The following is a 20,854-nucleotide window of genomic DNA, read 5'->3' as shown; positions in this document are numbered from 1 at the left end:
GTAGTCAATGAGGAAGAAATGATCATTTTTTACACTCAGCTTAATTTTTTTTTTTACATTTAGAGTTGCAGTACTTTTTCCTTACTTGATCTTGTCTCTTGATTAATGTTCCTTGCTTAAGTAATTCTCAGGATTTTCTGCTTCCCAATTAAATTTCAGATTACCAAGATCAGTCTGATTTGTCCATAATGAAGTAAAGGGGATTGTACAGAAAATTAATTAGAGACATTCAATTTTAAAATAAACAATATTTTATTCCAATTTATCTTGTGCTCACAACTTATTGGTAAAGTTTTTGAACCTTCATGAATAAAACTTTAGAGTAAGCAGTTCAAAAATTCTAGGACATAGACAAATTTCAGTAGCCACATCTGTGCATGCACAGTTATTTTCAAATAGGATGTTATTGAAGTCGGAGTTAAGTTCTATAAAACTTCTCAGATAACTATCTGATTCTTTTATCAATCAGACCAGCATGAGACCTTCAAACTAACTGCTTGGATGCCTTACATAGTAGGTATTTTTGCCCCACACATGCCTACAACTCCAGTTGTGGGTGTGCAAATCTCTAAAATTACAAGTTTAACCAAATTTTTAGCTCTTTTGAATAAACTAAATTCAAACCAAACCAAACCCTCAGCCATCTGGCTTCTTTACCTGCTGTGCCATGGGTCTGGGCTCTATAAACATGCCCTAGGTGGGAAGCCAGCATGCTTCGATGAAAATAGAAACATGTAAGAAAACATGTTCTGTTAAAGAGACAGTAATGCATTGGAGTAGACTGTCCACACCCTAAACGTTCACAGAGTCTTAAAGTGCCCTGATTGAGGTCAGTGTGAGGCCTTCACACACTCCAGTGATAGTCATGAAGTGAAATTCAATTTTTTATAACCTGAGGTGTCCAACTTATGTTTGAGTTGATTCATCTGGCTTTTTTAATAAACAGAAAAAGTCTGAAATATGATCCAGTTGCTTAAACAAAATGTTTTGTGCCATTTGAGATGTCCTGGAGGATCCCAGAGTTTCTTTCTGCTTCTGAAAGTCATGAGACCTCTGTAAATGCTGTGATAGCTCCCTTCTATGTGCAGATGTATGTGGTAACTTACAGAGTTGGAACTTGTACTGCACATTGCTGAATCCTACTAACTCCTGTTCTAGCTAATTGGGCAAAAGGTATGATTTTTTAATCATGGCTTTAAGTGTTTATTGTTTATTTTCCATAAGAAATTAAAATATTTACCCTCAGGTGGCCAGTCTATGACATGGAGACATGCCTGTAATTTCTTCAATTACTTCATTCACCCTGTCTTTGTAATTGCAGAGTTCGAGATGTCAGGTAAAAATTTTAATTCTATTTCCCTTGTGTTCTTGTCTTAAATAATTTTGGTAGCTATTCTCAGCACAAAACTGCCATGTTTTAAATTATTCTGTCTTATTATGCATCTTATAGGCAGCTTGCATGCTTAAGTGCAAATTAAAATCTCAGGATCAAGATATGGACTTGCAGATGTAGTATGTTGTAGACATTGTAGTATCTTCTTCTATTGTACTTGTATATATTGTAATATATTCTTGGAGATATCTTTTGGTCCAGACTTAAGGGATAGAACAGAGTCTTTACCCTGTACAAGCCTCACACTGTTGCCTGACATTGCCTCTTCTGAAAGGCAAGACTTGTGCACTGGACTCCCTAAGAGTTAATTTTGTCTCACTGTGTCTGACTGCCTTAAATGCTGTTTTAATCGCTAATACTAATCATACCTTGAAACAATCAGCTGGATGCTGTACAGCTGTTTCTAGGCTTTAAAAGCTCTAGGTGATGCATTAGGTTGGATTTCAGACAATCCATGAGCATTGCTGAAAAGCATCCTACTTGTCATGGACTCTGAAGATGGGTCCAAGTGAGACAGGAACCAGGTGTCTACCAATTCTTTTTAGTCATACTGTCTCTATGTGTCTGTATTTTCTAAATTGCTGTAGAGATTTTAGCCCCTCTGGGGCTGGAAGCCTTGTAAAAACACTTTCTCTTTGAGGTACAGTGTATAACTTGTGCCAAGCTGAGACAGAAATACAAGGAGAAAGTTGCTTCTAGCGACTTTCAGAACTTCAGAAACCCTGAAGTGTAGCTTGATTTAGGTCTATCTATACTAAAATGCAGTAAACATTAAGAAGATAGATTTAGCTTTTTTATTATTTATTTTTTTACTTGAAGCAGGTTGCATTTATTCTAGTGCTTCAGGTAAAGGTGAAGATGAAAATAAGAAGTGATTTAAGAAAATAGTTCAAAAAATTACCTGTATGATAAATAGAATTCCAAAAGCATTTGTTTAGGTCTGAATTCTTAGAGATCAGAAAAGGCATCTGTAACAATAAATAAAGAGCTGAGAAACATTTAAAAGTTTTATTCCTTTCTCAATCAATACTCTTTTTAAAATAAATCCAAGTAATTAAATAAGGGAATATTTTTTTCCGTTTACCTTCATGTACTGAATGTCTTATTCAGACAACACATTGCCAGTTAGCAGATTCAGGCATCAATATTCATATCTAGAGGGGCAAAGCAAGTTGCAGAACATTAACCAGGGAAAGCCTTAGAATTTGACCCAGCGGAAATAATTTCTCAAATAAAAGTCAAAATATTTGTTGCTGAATTGCCAAATACTTTTAGATAGGGGATTTCAAAGTTATCTGGAGCTGCTAGTCCACAACTAATTAGTTCCTGCAGGGAAAAGAGCATAGTTTTCTTCTACCAAATATAGTATTCCTGCAGCATCTGATGGTATTGATATTACCAATTACATCCCATTCTAACACACTTGTAATTCACCCATATGTCCAGTAGGCTGCAGTTAAACTTGCCCAAATCAATAATTGATCAGGATTGCATAATTTTCAATAAAGTTCTCTTGCTTTTCCTATCAGAAAGCAGTAAGGTTATGTCAAAGTGTATTCTACAGTTAACTCTTTGAAATTACACAAAAAATGTTCAGATTCTCTTGACAGAAGTGTTTCTCTCTCTGTTTTTAACACTCTATACACTATTTTACACTGTTTTTCCTGCTAGGTCTGAGGTTAGGGATTCCTCTGCAGAACAGATTATGTTTTGACATTTGCAATCAGTCTGCATCTCATCAATTAACAAGTGATTGTGTATTAGTCATGTTCAAAGAAGATCAAAATAATTGGTAAATGGTCTGGTGTACAGGTTTCAGGTGGAGGATGGAGTTTGTGTTTTTTAATCTGGACAAAAGAATGCTTTGGGGGAACCTTATCACTCCATACTACTACCTGAAATGAGGCTGTAGCAAGGTGGGGGGCAGTCTGTTCTCCCACTGACAGAATGAGAGGGAATTATTTCAGGATATCTATTCCAAACCAAATTAATTGTACTATTCTATTCTACTCTAAAGTTCTGTAATTTTATTATTATAAAATCTCAAAAATCTGAGTAAAATCACACTATTACATCAGAATTTACAAAGTATCTTTTATATTACCTCTTAAAAGTAATAAAGTAAATTTTTTGCTTTATCTAGAGTAAATCCAAGGCCTATATGCTTATGATGGAGTTCAAAGCCCAGACTCAAAAATAAATTCATGTTCTAAAAGAAGATTCATCTCTATTCTGAGGTTCATCTCTATTTTAAGCATAAAAATCTGATCATCCCACCCACTGTGATATAAAGAGAGAAACTAGTGCACTTCATTTTTTTGCTTAACATGCAAATGTACATTCTGTACCTGATATTTATTCCTCGGTAAACAAATATATTTTAAAATATTTTATCTTAAATTGAAAACTTGAATTTGTAAGACTGGAGGTAAAGAAAGATTAAATCCTATGAATGTTTAAAAAAATGAAGTATTTTTACCTCTATTCTTCATTTTTATGATCACAGTAGTGGTTTCATTTAAAGTTTCAGAGGTTAAACTTATCTTACTAAATTCATGGAGATAAAATAGCAGTTCAACACTTCATTTTAAATGTGTTCTACTAAACATTACAGTTGTTTCAGCATCATTTTTTGTAAAATAGCCTGAATTCCAGAACGATTCCCTGAAACATGTTTTTTTTATCTGGTAATGCTGAAAACTCCTGTGTTTTCATTTGTTCATGAGAATATGTGTACAGCTGTCTACATTTAAAAAATATCAGAATTTCAAGATTTAGCATTTCTTTTTCTTCTATGACAATTGGGAATTTGAATTTAAGAATAACATTTTATGTTGGTAGATACAAAGTTTTTTAACAAAGGTGCCAAGAATGACTAAATCAAGTAAAATCAGAGTGAAATATTGCAGTTTGAGTGATGCATAGCTATAGATGAGACATGTTTATATAAAATTGCATCAGTTATTTTAATAGGGCAAGGCAATATTCAGAGTAGATGTCATTTTCTGAAGTTTTGCACAGCAAAACAAGTTTGCAGAATTCTAAAACTGGCATAGAGACATTCAATCTTAAAGAAAGTGACTGGCTTGTTCCTCTCTCTCTCCTTTTTTTTTTTTTTTTTTTTTTTTTTTTTTTTTTTTTTTTTTTAGTTTTAAACTGTTTGTATCTTCTCAACCCACAAGTTTTCTCACTTTTACACATCTTATTCTCCCTCCATCTCACTGTGGGTGGTACTGAGTGAGCACTTGTGTGGTGCTGAGTTGCTAGCCGGGGTTGCATCACTACGTGTGCAAAGTGAATATATTGATTACTCCCCAGATCTACAACATTTCGACTTAAGAGTCAGTAACATGAGTTAGAACAAGGGAAGTTTACAACAAGCACGAGTGTGCTAAAATGGCCAGCTCAAATACTTCTTTGCAATGAGTAAGCACAATCTGCTTTCATTACCAAAGACAGCTACCTGTAACTAACATTGAGAGTCTCATCCTTTTGATACTAGATGCATATTATTAGCATTCATACAGCACCATAAATAATTTTGTTTCAATTTCTTGAACAGTTCAAAAGCTATGTAGCATGTACATATCTTTTTTAGTCTTTGAACTTTTTTGAAAGCTATTTTACACTGTCATTATCTTTCCCTGTCAAAACTGTCAAGTTGCATTAAAAATGAAAGAACACATTTCCTTAGAAATGAGGTACTTGTTGTTATGAAAAGGGAACAACTTGACCCTAGTGATGGGTCAGCGAGAGCATTAGCAGAGTGTTTTCAGATATGGAAATGTACAGAATATTTGTTATGACCTTTTCAGACTTCAAGTTCATATTATTGATTGAGATCACAAAACAAGAAATACAGAAATTTAATAAAAGTAAGAAAAAAATCATATCTGCAGCTGAAGTTTTAAAAGAAAGCAAATTGGTTAACCAGCTAAGGTCACCACCTATGTATCTGTATTTGATGAAATGCTAAATTAGCTTTCAGTTGTGAACCACCTGAGTAAATATTTTTTCCATTTCTTCACTATTGAAGTTCCCCTACATTATTAGCAGAAAGAAGATACATGATTAAGAGCTTGAAAGAGGAAAGTTTATTTTCCTTTTCCAGTGTATAGGTAGAAAAACCATGGAAGGTGCATAGAGTTATTTGGTGTAGCATGTTATAAAATATGGTACAACAGAGAAAAATGAAGAGCATGTCTCTATATTGCTTTGCCTTTTTTACACACTGGAGTCTAGTTCGTCCTTTACTAGGTGTCAAATATACAAATTTTTTATCTGAAGCATAGCTTTTATTCCATTTTAGACTCGTGGAAAGACAAGTAACTGATCATATAAAAAATTAATTTCTGGTCTTTTTGTCTCAACAGTAAACAACGTCTCAGGCTGCTCTTTTAAAACAGATCATGAGCAATCCAAGTGTTTTATATATGGTGTGTGTTAAGGAGTATGTTATATGTATATGTTGAAAAATATATACAGACATACATAATATACAGATATGTATAACATATATGTGTTTTATATATATTTACATACACACCTATATGCTACTGTGCAAACCATAACTATAATGACAGTAATAGCACAGAATCATTAAAGTTAGAAAACACCTTTAGGATCATGGTAATAAGAGGAAAATACATGATGTTATTAAAATTAAAAAGGAGATTCTGCTCTGTTTTTCAATCCAGGTATGAGAAAAAGAAATGGGAGTGATTTTTTTATAGCTGTAGCTGAGCTAATGCAACATATTCACCCATATTAAGCCTTTATTTGCAAGGTAAAAATTTTCCTGTTGCAGGCAATATAAAATACATTGGGTATCTGCAGGGGTGGAGTGGAGCTGTTGTCATTCACTGTGTGATTATACTGAATAAAGAATGAGTCTTTCAAATCTGCCATGTACCCCTCCTTGAAGTTCTAACATGCATAACCCTAGGATGATGGATAATACATTGGCTATTGTTGACTACATTAACAGGGCAAGAAACTCCAAGACAAATTTCAGAAGTGCTTCTACAGTCAGTCTCCTGAGACAAGATATTCTTCTGAAATTCCATCTTTATTTCCCATTTTTTAATAAAATTCATTCATGTTTGCATATTAAACTGCCAGCATCCCAAAACCGTAATTCTATATAGAACAATTAACAGATTACAGGCATGTAAAATATATTTCTTTTGTGTTTTTCTGCCACAAATAATAAAAAGTAAGTATTTTATAAGCTTGCAAGTCAATGCTGGTGTCACTTCCCTGAAGGAGAGTTCACAGAGCTGTACATACAGCAGTAAGCTCAGAGCTGTTAGAAAATTGATAGGAAATTCTCTGAGGACTTCAGTCCCCAAAGGAATTTTTTTTCAAGAGCAAGTATTGTGGGTCTCCCTGTGACAGTGGTGGTCATAATGGATCTTCAAAGTAGATTTTGAGGGAGACAGATAACACAATAGGCAAGGTACAACTGGAGCAATGAGCCTACCTAACCATAATGCTGGTCAAGGTCTGACTCAAATCATACATGGAAGCAACTATCATCATTATTGCTATGCAAATATGACTATAAATTAATTGTCTTATTCCATAAAGAGTGGACAGCTGAGAGCCCACTGAGCTTTCCTGCATAGCTCCAGGCTGCACGCCAGCATCTCTCCCTGAGCAGGGACAAGTCTCAATGTTACTCTCTGAGGAGACACATTTTACAGACAAGCTATAAGCAAAAGTTTACTTAATTTATAACAAATTTGCACCATGATTTGAGTGCAGCTCTGTTTCCTGTTTTCTCCTCTATTTCTTTTTTCCTGACACAATATTATATATCAGAGAAATAATTTTATTTTTAAAATGAAATCTTCATTTAAAAAAAAAACCCAAAATGGTTGAGAGAGGCAATATCACAACAAATGCTTCAAAGAACCTTTAGCTACAGAAAAGAATTTCTTTCTCTGAATTCCAAACTTATTTGATTTTCTTCCTTGATTCTGACTTTTTGTTGAATTTTCTGCCATTGCTGAGGCATCAGCTGTTTTCTTGCTTATTTGTGGTACAAGTATATAACTATAGCTTTTCAGGCAATGATTACAGTACTCCACTAGAGAACTGTGATGAATAATCAGTGCACTCACTGTAGAGCTGACTGAGAACCAGAAAAAGGTACTGTGAAAATACTGTTCTTTTTTTTATATATCTATATTTTAAAATTTATTTATGCTTGAAGAAGAATTTATTTATGCTTCACAGACTGGAAATGGCAACTACTTGTAACCTGCAAATAGAGCAGCCATTTTAGTTTACATCACTAAGACTTGATTCTAAGACTCAAGTTAGTTCTCTGAAAAATCCTTAACATAGATAACTATGACTGTTTTGAAAAATAATTTTGTCCTGTAAAATTAGAACAATTTCTGTACTTTGTATAATTACTGTGGAAAAGATATGCTGGACCACATTTTTTATAGTGCTATGGGTAGGTCCTGCACTCAAAAGCAAACCTCTTTCTCATAGGCAGCCTCATCAGGTCATGTGTACCAAGAACAAACCCCAAGAAGCAAACAAAACAAACAAACAAACAACCTAACAAAAGAAAACAGCAAAAAAAAAAAAACCACACAAAAAACCCCCCACAAATTATAAGAATGTATAAAAAGTATGTTTTGTAATTAAAATGAGTGCGAAATTTCGACTTAGCCTAATGACTTGGGCAAACAAGGTTTATAGAATCAAGAATGGAAGTGTATATCTACCTTTACAATATTTTCCTTCTCATTACCCTGGAAAAGATAAAAAACAACTTCTGGATTTAAAATAAATTTAAGAGATTAAAAGGAGAAAAATAATTTTCTAGAGTTTTATAATGAACAGCTGGTCAACAAGGAGATAGACAAGTTTACTTCCAATATTTTTCAATTTATTTTATTTATTTAAAAGTTGATTATTTTGGTGTATTCTGCAAAAGGATGTTGGAAGTTTACAAAGACAATCTAACTCAAAATTAGATTATTGTCACAGACAAGTTTGACACCCTTAATTTTATTGTAGTTAATTTCTCTTATGTAGATAATATTCTTAAGCCAGACTATTTTTTGAAAGTAACGTGTACAAGAAATAACTTTTAATTTTTTGTTGAAAAGCTGAAAAGATCAGTTCAATTTTCTAAAAATAAAGTCATTATTGCAAAAAACCCACTATTTTTTGCTATATGAAGGCGTCTTTTTTTAGGATTATGTCAATGACTTAGCTAGGTTGTGATACAGAAACATCTCTGATGAAATAAATAAGGTACAGTTGGAAATAGTGTCATAAAAGAAGATGGGATGGTTTCTACTGCCAAATAGAAGTTCTTCTAGAAATGTTTTCTTTTCAGACACTTTAAATCAGTAGACATTTAGACATTGATAATGATAGAGTATTAGGCAACAAAAAAAAAAAAAAATAGTTCTAGAGTCTGGTTTCTGGTTCTGCCTGAAGCATAGAGTCATTGATTCTTTAGCCCAAAGCAGTTGCTGGAACATAAGCAAGAACTCAGAAAGAGGAACTAAGAGAGTTCCCAGCCTAATGCACAATCAAGTTCTCTAAAGGAAGGAATTCTAGTATCAAACTTCACTGGTAAAAGGACAAGGAACAGTGTGATATGCTAAATCCTGACACCAGATCAGAAAAATTGTGAGATTCAGACTCTAAACATATGCAGGCAAAGAGCTGAAACACCTGAGGCAAGTTCGGTCAAAAAGAAACAAAGATATGTCAAACACTTTAACTGTTGACAGCTGTCCTTGAGTTGTTTATAATGGCCCTTTAGTATTGACTCTAAGTGATTGATCACCTAAGTCACATTAGTTTCTGCAACCCTCTTTTGGAATAATGAAACAGAAGGAACAAAGAATAATGAATAGTAAATAAACTCCAAACTTTGGTTTAAAGCTCCTGAGGTGGTTAAATTCCTTCCTCCAACTGGCATAAAGAATTTAATGAAGCTCACACAGAGGGCCTGTAACAAGCTGAGATTGATGCTGAATCTTCAACTAAAAGCTGTTTTATGTTTTATAAAATTGCATATCACAAACTGGAAAATGCGGCATGAAAACTGTGTATATATTTTGATATAGAAGTGTAAAATAAAACTGTTTTTGTTAAGCTTGTTAAACCTTCTAGTGTGGAAAACAGGTGAAGAAAAACACCAAAACCTGCAGATTACTGCAAAATTTGACATGTATTTCACTTACGATGTCCTATTTTTTGGAAGAATTGTTATTTATTGCAGCTTTCAAAATTATTTATACAAATAAAAAATAATACGCCAAATTTAATGTCATTGAACTATAATTTGGTTATTATTTAAATTATTGGCTTGATAAAGGGAATTTAACTGTCAAATTCAGCTGAGTAAAGTGATACCTACAAAACTAAGTTGCTCTCCTTTTTACTGTGCAATGGTTCCAACACATTAGGCACAAATTTCATTTTCAACACAATGAAAGATTTGTCATTTCCTGCCAAACAAAAAGATAACAAATTATCACTTCACAGTATATTTATTTGTCTCATCTTTTATTACTATGCAGAAAATTCCTCTTCGCCATCAAAAAGAAAAGTTGCTTGGAAACACTGAAATAATAGATCAACTAATTAGTGTCTTTTATACAAACTCAAATATGCTGTTTAAAGATGTACATAGGCTTAAACAAATTATATTAGTGTTACATAGAAATCATTACTAATAGAGAAAATACTGTGACACTATACATCTTTTATATGATCATTTTCTTGTCCTTTTGCTTTCTCCTGTGCTTCTTAAATGTATGCATAAAACTCAGTACACAGAATCAAAAAAAGTTAAGCTCATTAGGAAGAAAGTTAATGGATATGATTAAGCATTTCTACAGATTTTTACTGTCTGTCATAGCTCTGCTTTTACACTCTTAATTAGTTAAATTTAATGTATTTTGAAAGCAACTCAGATGTTTTTTTATTTGCCTGTATAAATGTAGTGTATAGTGTATTTGCACTACTAAACTATACAGCTAATCAGTCAGCTGAATAAATAAGAATGGTAGCTTGTATAATTTTGGAAGTATAACTTGTTTGAGGATCAGATGGGAGAGTTACATTTTCTGCTCATATTGTTATAGATAGTTATTTACATATTTTTCTTATTTTGAAGGTTATATATGCATCTGAAATGTAGCTGTTTGAATTAATTGTATTTCTTTTTTAATAAAAATCCCACATGAAAAAAACTAAATCAAACTTTTGAGAAGTGAGCACATCTGCCCTTGTGGAGGTGGACCTTTGTGAACTTCTCTTTGAACCTGTCTTTGTATTTTACTCTTCACTTACTGACCTTTACGATATGAAATACCATGTTCATCAGTTCCAAGAGCTATAAATTAAATGACTCAAACAAAATTAGCTGCCATTCAACCAAACACTCCCACATCCCTTCAGGAATCACCACAGCTACCACAAAGTCATAACAGTTGATGTAGTTTATGAGGGAGTGTGGCAGAAGTGGAAGTCACGAGAGCACTTCACAGCAATTTCATTCAACAGGTTATTATTCCCAGGGTGTCACAGTTAATGTAGAGAAAGGGTATTCAGGGAGGCATAAAATGCAGCCTGGAGCTAGATGTGTTGCTCTTGCGCTGTTTGTTTTTTTCAGTATTTACTGAAGAGTAACAGCAAAGAGGTAAAAATTTGCATGCACTAACAAGAAAGGAAGGGAAGTCTCACCTTTTAAAATTAATAACTAAATGACTATTCCCTGAGGTCAGAACTTTTCCCTGTGATTTCTCTTTTGCAGGATACAGAATACAATTTTACTAATATTATGACTACATATCACCAGCAAAAGTTATGCAATCAACTTATAAACTTCTTGGAATTAAAGATTAAGAAACTTTATTTTATACAACAATATAGAAGATCTAATAGTCTGAAGGCTCTGGGATAAAATGTCTGTTTGAGGTGACTGTTGTGGCTTTTTTTTCCCCTAATGGAGTAGCAAGCAGAGTTTAGACAGGCTTGAGATGACAGATTTGAAACTTTTTTTTTTCAATTATTATACAACATTTCTGAGAAAGGAAAAGAATTATGCTGTAGTTCAAAATACCAAGAAATGTGGATGACAAGAATGATCTCTTTTACTTTAAGAAATAAACTGTTAAAACATATTCACTGTATTTTCCAGCTACTGAAAATTTCTTCACCTCAACTTCAAGTACTCAAGAATATTAGCATTCTAAACATTAGAAATGTTTTAGACACATAGATGTCATTGCTAGTAACATTTTATCCTGTGTAAGATTTTTATCATATGTTAGATTTTCACATAATGTGTAAGAACCTACAGTATTTTATTCATAATTTTCAGTTCTTAAATCTGTCTTGGAACTTAAACCCTGGCTGTTACAGCCCAGAACTTACAAGTGCCTTAATTCTGCAATGAATTTTGCTTTTAGCAAATAGAGCAGTGAGTGCTCCATATGGAAACAGTGAATTTCACAGCTGAAGCTCATCTACCGTTCTGCCTTTTAGCAACTAAATATAAAAGCTGTGAGAGTGTCTAACAGAAACATTCCTGTCAATGCATGGAAGAGAAAGTCAATATTAAGTAAAGAGGAACTGAATTTCGCTTGTTGGGAGAGAAAAGCAGGGTATGTAAGTGGGAGTAAGTACAATCAGTGATGTTTACATCTACATAATTAAAAACTGCTAGTTCCAAAGAAGCATAACCCAAAAAAAGTTGTTCTAAATAGTTTGTAAAAAAAAAAAAAAAAAGATGTTTTGGTGCAACTGAAGTAGTTATAGCTACCTTTTAGATGAGTTGATTAAAATTTATAGCAAAATATGGAATATATCTGTCTCACAAAAATATGGCCCACTCTGAATGTTGCTTTCTACTGAGAATCATTATTTTTGCTTAATTCAGACTGAAAAATAATGAATACGTGCCATTTGGATAACAGTTACACACCCAAATTTAAATCAGAAGAAAAAAGTAGATCTAGAATTTTGTGGGAACATCCATGTAAAAATCACATTTCTGTCATCTTCCCTTTACTAACACAGGAGCTGAGGTATAAATCATGGAAAAGTGGAGAGATAAAAGAATAATCTCTTTCATTTTCTTAGTCTATTTATAGAAATACATAGGCAATAAAAATATCCAAACTATCCCTTGTCCCCTCCAAAAAATGGAGTTTGTAAGTGAAGTGCCTCAAAACTTCATTAGGGTAGTATTATTTTTCTATTGTGGAGATAACTGTAAGGCTCCAAAAAAAACTAACTAGATAAGCCTCTTAAAAGAGTTTATGGTTTTTCATGCACTCAGAGTTGCACACATGGGAGTAATAATGACACAATACTCCTAAGAGCTCAAAACATCAAAAAGAACTTCATTGGAAAAGCAGAGAACTTCGGCAAAAGTTTAGAGCAGCATTAAATCAGTACAAAATATTTCACAAAGCATTACCTCAGTCCATTCAACTCAGTAAACTCTAAGCCCATCTAATTTTAAGTTACTCAAATCTTCGAGAGAGAATTAGAAGATGAAACAGAAAAAAAACCCAGAAAATATATAGAAGAGAACAAGTATAGCTACCACTCCTATTTCCAGAGGTGTTCAGCTGGTAGAAATTCCAAGAGGCAGTAGGGTGAAGACATGTGCTTGCTGCATCTCCTGGATTAAATACCCTTTGGCTTTCCTAGGCCCTGCCCCCAGGGGGGACTTTGGTCATTTGGCCGCTCAGGAGCTGGGATAGGGGCGCCAGGGACAGGTGTGGATTATTGCCTCTGGTGTGCCAGGGATTGGTGGTCATCGCAGGGATGGGGTGCAGGCCTGGAGAGGGTGGGGTGTGTAGGGCACTGCCTCACCAAAGGCAAGGCCTGACCATGACCTTTCTCCTGCACACATGCATGGAATTTTTCAAGCCAGCAATCCTTCCAGTCTATCACAGATTACGTTCAATAGTTGGTCAGTGGTTCAGAAACAGAACTTAAAAAATTGGTTTAACAATGTCCAATCATATTTGAATTAAATAGCTTTTAAAAAGAGTTATTGCAGAGATATTTTCAGATCCTATTATTTAAATTTATTCCATAATATAATATTTGATGTTTATCTGTAGGTTGAAAAGATATTTGAGAATTTCCAATTAAAATTTCTTGAATGTATACACTAATTTTGAAAATTACACAGCTGTCTAAATAAAACTTATTCCAATACCACCAACTTTATAGGAATAATGCTCACTGTTACCCATGATATTTACCTACTATATCTAATACTTACATACATGTTGAGACAGAAGCATTGACTGAGGCGAATTATTCCACAAATTTCAAGCCTCAGGCCTTGTATCAAGCTCTAAAACAAACTCAGTTAAAGTTCTTTCCTGGAATTGCAAAGTTTTCCACAAATTTCAAGCCTCAGGCCTTGTATCAAGCTCTAAAACAAACTCAGTTAAAGTTCTTTCCTGGAATTGCAAAGTTTTCCAATCTTATTAATGCTACTGTGACTGTTATATGTCACACTTGAGAAATATGGTGCATATTGATACAGGGATTTAGGTCCAATTCTCATTAAAAGCAGGATGGTAATATTAAATAGTTGGCAGCAAAACCAGGAAATCCACAACCTGTGATATTTATAAAGTTAGCAATAGATTTGGAGTATTTTCTGATTCTCTTAGGCCATTAGTTCATTAAATATCATAATCACAAAAAAACTACTTGAACACAGACCCAAACAAACACTGAACTTGTTATTCTGTATATATTGGATTTACAAGGAAAGAAGCTACGTATGTTAGAAATTTTAGAAACTTTAGATGAAGCTGAGATATTTGGTTATAGGGAAGGGGGGCTGTTCTTTCCTTTTGATCAATATAATAATAAAAGTATGTGACTTACAGTAAGATTAGTGTTAACACTGCTTCCACAACGCTAGTGAATGTTAGTAAAATAAGAACTGGTGGGAGAGCTGGAATGATTCTGTGTGCTTTGGGAGATGTTTATGTTGAATGTACATCAAACAATTTGCAAACCAGTGCATTAAGTAGGGATAATGAAATCATCATTAATGCATACATGTAAAAATCTTGGTGTCAAGTCAAAACTTTCTGCATAAATTTGATGGTATCAGAATTATTTCTCAGCCCTTGCCTTGCAATGAAAAGAGATATTAACACAGAAATATGAAAATCAAAGTTTTTTTACTAAATTATTTTTTCCACACAGTTGATTGATTATATTCAAGATATTTCAGCCTCCAGGCAGTGACATAGGGTAAATCATATTTCCTTCCATTTGCTTCTAGGGTTAATAATATTTTAAAACAAGTATGATAAAATAAATTCTTGTTCTGGATATAAATATTGCTCAGAAAGAAAAATGACAAATTTATCTCTTTTTTTATTACTTGTTTCAGTGTTCAGAGTTTATAGCACCTTGCATTACCAATCAATGAGTATTAATTATAATTCAAACAGACCTATATGGGGGATGTGAAAGCACCTCATCTTACAAAATGAGGGTGTGCTGGTTTAAAGCCCAGCTAGAAAATTAAACCCAGTCAAGCTGCTCTTTGTTACCCTAAACCTTTTGATAGTGGAGGAACTAGAAGAGATTATATGCTTGAATCACAATTAACTCCAAAATCGCAAAAAACAACAATATTAATAAAAGAAAGTACAAAAGATACAGAGAGTTTTACCTACAAAAGCATATTTACCACTGAACAAACAAAAATATCTTCCAAAGGCAGTACCCAGCATGGTTTCCCAGACAAAGGCAAAATGGCAACTGGCCCTGGGCTAGGGCTACAACACATTCAGAAAAAACAAGGCTCTAATTTTTCTATGCTTTACTTGTTCTTCAAGGAGAAGATTATAATCATGGTGCTTTGTTAATTTGCTACTTCTTTTTTGAATTTTAAATATGCAAACAATGTAAAAAGAAAAATTACAGACTGTTATTATTTCACATGTATTTCAGAAAATAAAATATTTGAGGTTATGATGGTGTCCCTTGTAATCACTGAATTTCTAGTCACTAGTGGTTTTTGTTATGCTTCCTTGTTTTTGTTTTTTTTTTGCTTTGAATCATTTAATCTATTTACAGTCTTGTATTTATTTTTTTTTTTCAGTCTATGATTTCACACATTTATTTCTGGATCAATTAATATATAATGTATCTTAAAATATGGAATGAAAATGTTTTCCCTTCAGTAACTGGATGATAGCCTTCCATATTTCACTGGTAATCTCTTAATTTATGATGGGCAAATGCTGGTTACCACTTTCTTTATTAGTTATGCATCTATAAATGCTTGACAACAACTTACGGGGTGAATCAGAAATTCTGAATGTCAAAAAGATTTTTTTTTTAATATCAGGATACAGTTATTACAATGTAAGTAACAAGAAATAATTCATCTTTGACATTGGTGACATGAGTAAGATCTGCCTTTATTTCACGGTATCAATATTTTTCATTGTAAAGTGACATCCACTGTTGTACTAATAGTTCAATTCATTGCTGTAAATATTAAAGTCTAAAATCTATTTCTAGAATTGCCATGAATTACTTATTCATATCAGCAATTAATTTTAAGCAAATTACCAGCCCTTAACAAACATGAATATTTATACAATTAAATTAAGTATCTGTTTTGTTTCCTTGCACAAAACAAGTTCTTAGCATTACAAAAGATCTCACCCAAATATACTACATGTATATACTCACAAAATACATGGGACACACCTCAACCAAGCTAGCAGTACCCAACATGAACATTACATTTATACTGCTCTGCCTGGACTTCACTAGTGACTCTCAGTCAGTCTGTCTGCTGAGAGAAATGCTCTCTTTCAGAGTACTATTCATCTGACCTAATTTAGGCACCTATTGGAGGGCAGAATTGATTGTCTTACCCAAGTAGCTGTTTTTTCTCCATTTACAGGAATGACTGTGGTGATTAATACACACAGCAGTTGTCTACATTTAATCAGAATACAACCAAACATATCTCTACTACAAAGTGAAGCGCCGTGCAAGGGGCTGAAAATAGCTTCAGCTGAGCTCGTTCATGGCATAAATAATACAAATAGCACAGGTAAAGAGGTAGTGTTTATTAGCTGGACCATGCAATAACACTCTAACATGGCTACATCATCTCAAAAACCAGAAGCTTGTTTGTTCAGAACAAACATGATAATTTTCAAAACAATTATGCAATGTAAAAGTACTCATATAGTATCATACCTCATGCGTGAAAATAAACATGAAAAAAGGTAGATCATAAATAAATGATAATTTTTTTATAATATTAGGAGGAAAACTTGAAATAAACTCACATAAAAGAGCATTTTAAAGCATATTCATCCTAATATAGGTTGTAGTCCTGTATTTCCATGAAACTTCTCCTACTTAAATTTAATTTCTGTAAGAACAGTTTAGGGTTTTGTTTCAAACCTTAATTTATGAAAGTGTGTGATTTTGTCCTGCTTATATATTAATACAAGGAAAGACATATGATCAAAACAGTGGCATATCAATCCTACTTGCTTTAAAAAAAAAAAGCAACTACATTATTTTACTGTTATTTCACAGATATTTTTTCCTATTTCCGATGTAGTTCCATGAAGTATTTACTGCAAAAGAGATAGACAAGAAAATAAGAAAAATAAAATTAATATTGTAATACTTCTTCTGTCTTCATTGTTAATAATATTTGAAAGACCTTGCAAAATCTGAATTTGTGACAAAAGCTAGTTAAAAGACTAAACCTCTATTTCTGCACTTATTTAAATTACAGACCATTTCACTGAAGGCATAGAAACTATTTTATATAAACATTGGAGTAACTAATAGTGTGGTCAGGTTTCATAGCTATGGATTTTTTCCACAATTATAAAAACATTATTTTCCACAATTATAAAAACATTATTTCAAATTTGTAAAAATAGTGTTTATGCCTTTGAGATCTATTTTGATGAAAAGTTATTGATGTGAATGGTGGAGGGCAAGCATGACAAGCTCCTTTACAAAAAAAATTCTGTGTCATCCTTCTGAGCTGCACTGGGAAAATTCAGCTTGCACTTACTTTCCAATGACTTGGCATTAGATTTGCTCAGATAAAATTGTCAAAGAGGCAGATTCTTCTTCTATTTGCAATTTTCTGAAAATGGACAATTTCCTTTTAAATGATAATGCAATAAATTGGTTATCTTCTGCCAAAAGTCATTCAATTAATAAGCATAGCCACCTGTTGATTACATTAAGATTATACATGTTTAAAGACTAATGAGTCCTAGGTTTACTACCAGGTAGTTACTGATACTTCATCCATTTCACCTGAATCTGCTCAATGAGGTTTATAAAACATCGTGACAAAGAGGTCAAAGACATTAAAGTTTACCCATCATTCTTCAAAGAACCACTTGAGAAACTGATATCCTTGCCTCTCAAGAGGAATCTTGAAGCTTTTTCCTTCCTCCTGTACTCCAAAAGCTATTAAGTTTGTCAGAAGAAAAGTCACAATGGGTGATTCTATTACATTAGTTTCCTAAATCAAGAACCCAATACACTGAAGATGACCCTTCAAATCCAAAGATGAGTCAGAATTTTAAGACAGTTTATAACTGGAGTTTTAAAGTGGTTTTTTACAATTATTTATAAGTGAAAAAAATGCAAAGCTAGTAATAATCTCTTATGGGTCAATGTTCCTTCTAGTCCATTAAAGCTTGGTCAAGGTTCAGAGCTCCAATCTTTTTGAAGCAACACTTAAAGCCACTTTAAATAGCACTGCTTTCTCTAAATCATTGTAGTATGTGCTTTTAGACAGAAAAGTTTTCTGGCATGTAGTGTTTATTTCCCTCATATTTCTTTGGTCAATATTGTTTCTTTGCCAAAGTAATTTTTATCTTGTCTGCTTTTGTCACCACTTTAACAGTAATTTTTGTGTGCCTTATAAAACTTATGTTTCACATTATCACATGTATAAAGTATAAAATTCCACAATTGCAATAAATTCTAATAATTTGTGGAGGAATTTTGTAACTGAATGATTCCAGTAAGCAAAAGATTGACTTTTCTACAGGCTTTATAAATTATGTAGAAGAACTTTACTATTCCTGTAGAACCTATTATAATCCTTCAAGAAGTTTTAAGAGTTTGCTGAGATGAAAATAAAATAGGAATGTGGGAGTTCCTTTGTTCCCAGCATGCATAGTGATCATGTTTAGTAAATACATATTTCTGAGACAGATTTGGAGAAAAAAGTCAAACACAGCTAAATGGATACCAACCCCTGTTTTCTATTCATAAATAAGAAAAAAATCTTTCCAAGCATTTGTATTTTTGAAAGAATTTAAGGTGTCTAAACATAGATTTTGAGATATGCTAAGGTTTCATAGATATCTGCATTTTATTGACATATGCAAGAATTTAATAGACTGCACAATTTTGCTGAAGAACAATAGCTCATATTGCCTAAGATCACTGATGTTTAGGCAACTGAAACCTGCACATTTCTTCAATAAATTCAAAACTATTTTAATGAATTTTTTCACAGCATAGTTTGAGTTTCTGAGATTTATAGCACAATGCTTTGTCATTCTTTTTGCTTTTTTCTTTTGCCTCGTTTTCTTTTTTTTCTTTTTCTCTTTTTTTAAAGTAAGTTACCTATACTTGAGGAATAATCACAAATCACATAATCACAGAATGGATAGTGCTGGAACAAACTTTTGGAGATCATCTAATGCAAACACTCTTCTCACTCAAGGTCACCTAGAGCAGGTTGCTCACAGCCATGGCCAGGTGGGGTTTGAAGACCTCCAAGTATTATGATCCCAAAACTTTTTGGGTCAGTTTTTCCAGAAGCAGTTAATTTTAAGACACTCTTTGAAGTAAAAAAGTGTTTTTCTTAAGAGGTCCTGTCATTAGATATTTTGAAGAGGATTGTAATCACATCTTCTTACACTCTCCCTCCCAGTACTTTTGCTAACTAATAAGGCCTTCTTTTCTCCAGACTGTACCATCCTAGTTGTCTGTGCTTATACGAAAGATGCTCAAATTTCTCAATTGTCTTTGTGACTCTTTGTGAACTAACTGCAGCAGCTCCATGCCTCTTCTATGCTGGAGAGCTCAGAAAATGATGCAGAAGTTCAGATGTCTTCCACCACTTCTGAGTATAGGGGAGAAAAACTTTCTTTACTTTCTGGTAATTCTTTTCCTAGTACAACCAAGGAGGTTTTTGACCTTTCTTTCTGCAAGGACACAGAAGGTGACCTGCACCAAAGGTGACCTCTGGTTAGCTCATTGTCCGCCAAGACTCTCAGGTCCTTCTCCTTAGAGTTGTTTCTAGGCAGACAGCCGTGAGCATATGTTGATGCATGGGCATCATTCCTCCCCTGGTGCAGGAATTTGCAATTCTCTTTTATGTACTTAATGAGGTTGCTACTGCCAATTTCTGCCAACTTGTTGAATCCCTCAGAAGCTGAACATAACCATCTGGTGTATCAAGCACTCTTCCTTGAGCATGCACTCAATGCCAGCATCCTGTTCCTAAAGAAAATATAATGTGGTACTAAACTCAGTATTGACAACTGGGTTTTACACCTAAAGTACATGGTTGTGATCCTGCTTTTTGCCTTGTTCCCTCCCATCTGGACCCTCAATGGAAACACCTCATGGTAATTTCAATCAAACCTACCTCCACCCTTCATATTCCAGACCATTTCTTCAGTGTTTGTAAGTCTGATGTCCAGCAGCCCAGACTCCCCTGGCTATCTGCATCAGGAAGCTATCATAAATGCACTCAAAAAAACCTCCTTGATTGCTTGTGTTCTGCTATCTTTTCTCTCCAGCTGATATCTAGCTGGCTCAATTTCCAAATAAAATCAAGCCTACAAACCTGAGGCTATTTCTTAATGATGCTGTAGAGGCTCAACATTTCATTGGGCAAAGCTTCCTGCCCTGCTCCCAGGGCACTAAAACTCTTCTACAGTTGCAAATCTAGAAGTGGAGTAGCTTCTAGCTTCTAGCTTCATGAGCTTCTAGCCTTTACCATGATAAGCAAATCCACTTCCCATCCCCAAAAGTACAGACTCTACCACACCTCATTCAGCAGAGGTCAGAGTTTAGACTCATAACTGCATAGTCTCAGAGAAGGTCCTACTGATTTCTTTCTGGTGATCTCTTGTGTTGTACAGGCTGCTGAAGTTCGTCTGTAACTCCTTCATTTGATGACACAGATGGTTCTCCACCTAACTCCTGAAGGCAACAAACTCACTTCCTGTTGTTCTATCCAGACCTTGTGGTACATCACTGTTATTGCTGAGCTGTTTTATGCTGTCCTTAGCAGACTTGCTGGCTGCCTTTTCTGCACTCTCCTGCAAAATATGATGTGAAAAATGCCTTGGTTAACTGCACTGTATTGAAGACTTATGTTTTCAAAGATTT

General features: G+C 33.8%; 1 long non-coding RNA gene across 1 annotated transcript; it reads right to left on the bottom strand.

Annotated features, from left to right (window-relative positions):
• Window positions 1-624: 624 nt before the first annotated feature.
• LOC135295371 (uncharacterized) lies at window positions 625-13,100 on the bottom strand. The gene is made up of 4 exons (XR_010357440.1): window positions 12,993-13,100; window positions 2,478-2,547; window positions 2,295-2,361; window positions 625-713 (listed from the first exon to the last, which is right to left on the bottom strand). It is a non-coding gene; the product is annotated as an uncharacterized LOC135295371 (long non-coding RNA).
• Window positions 13,101-20,854: the final 7,754 nt, after the last annotated feature.

The sequence above is a fragment of the Passer domesticus genome, chromosome 2 (genome assembly GCF_036417665.1).
Source record: "Passer domesticus isolate bPasDom1 chromosome 2, bPasDom1.hap1, whole genome shotgun sequence".
NCBI lineage: Eukaryota > Metazoa > Chordata > Aves > Passeriformes > Passeridae > Passer > Passer domesticus.
This window is presented reverse-complemented; position numbering and strand designations above follow the sequence as displayed.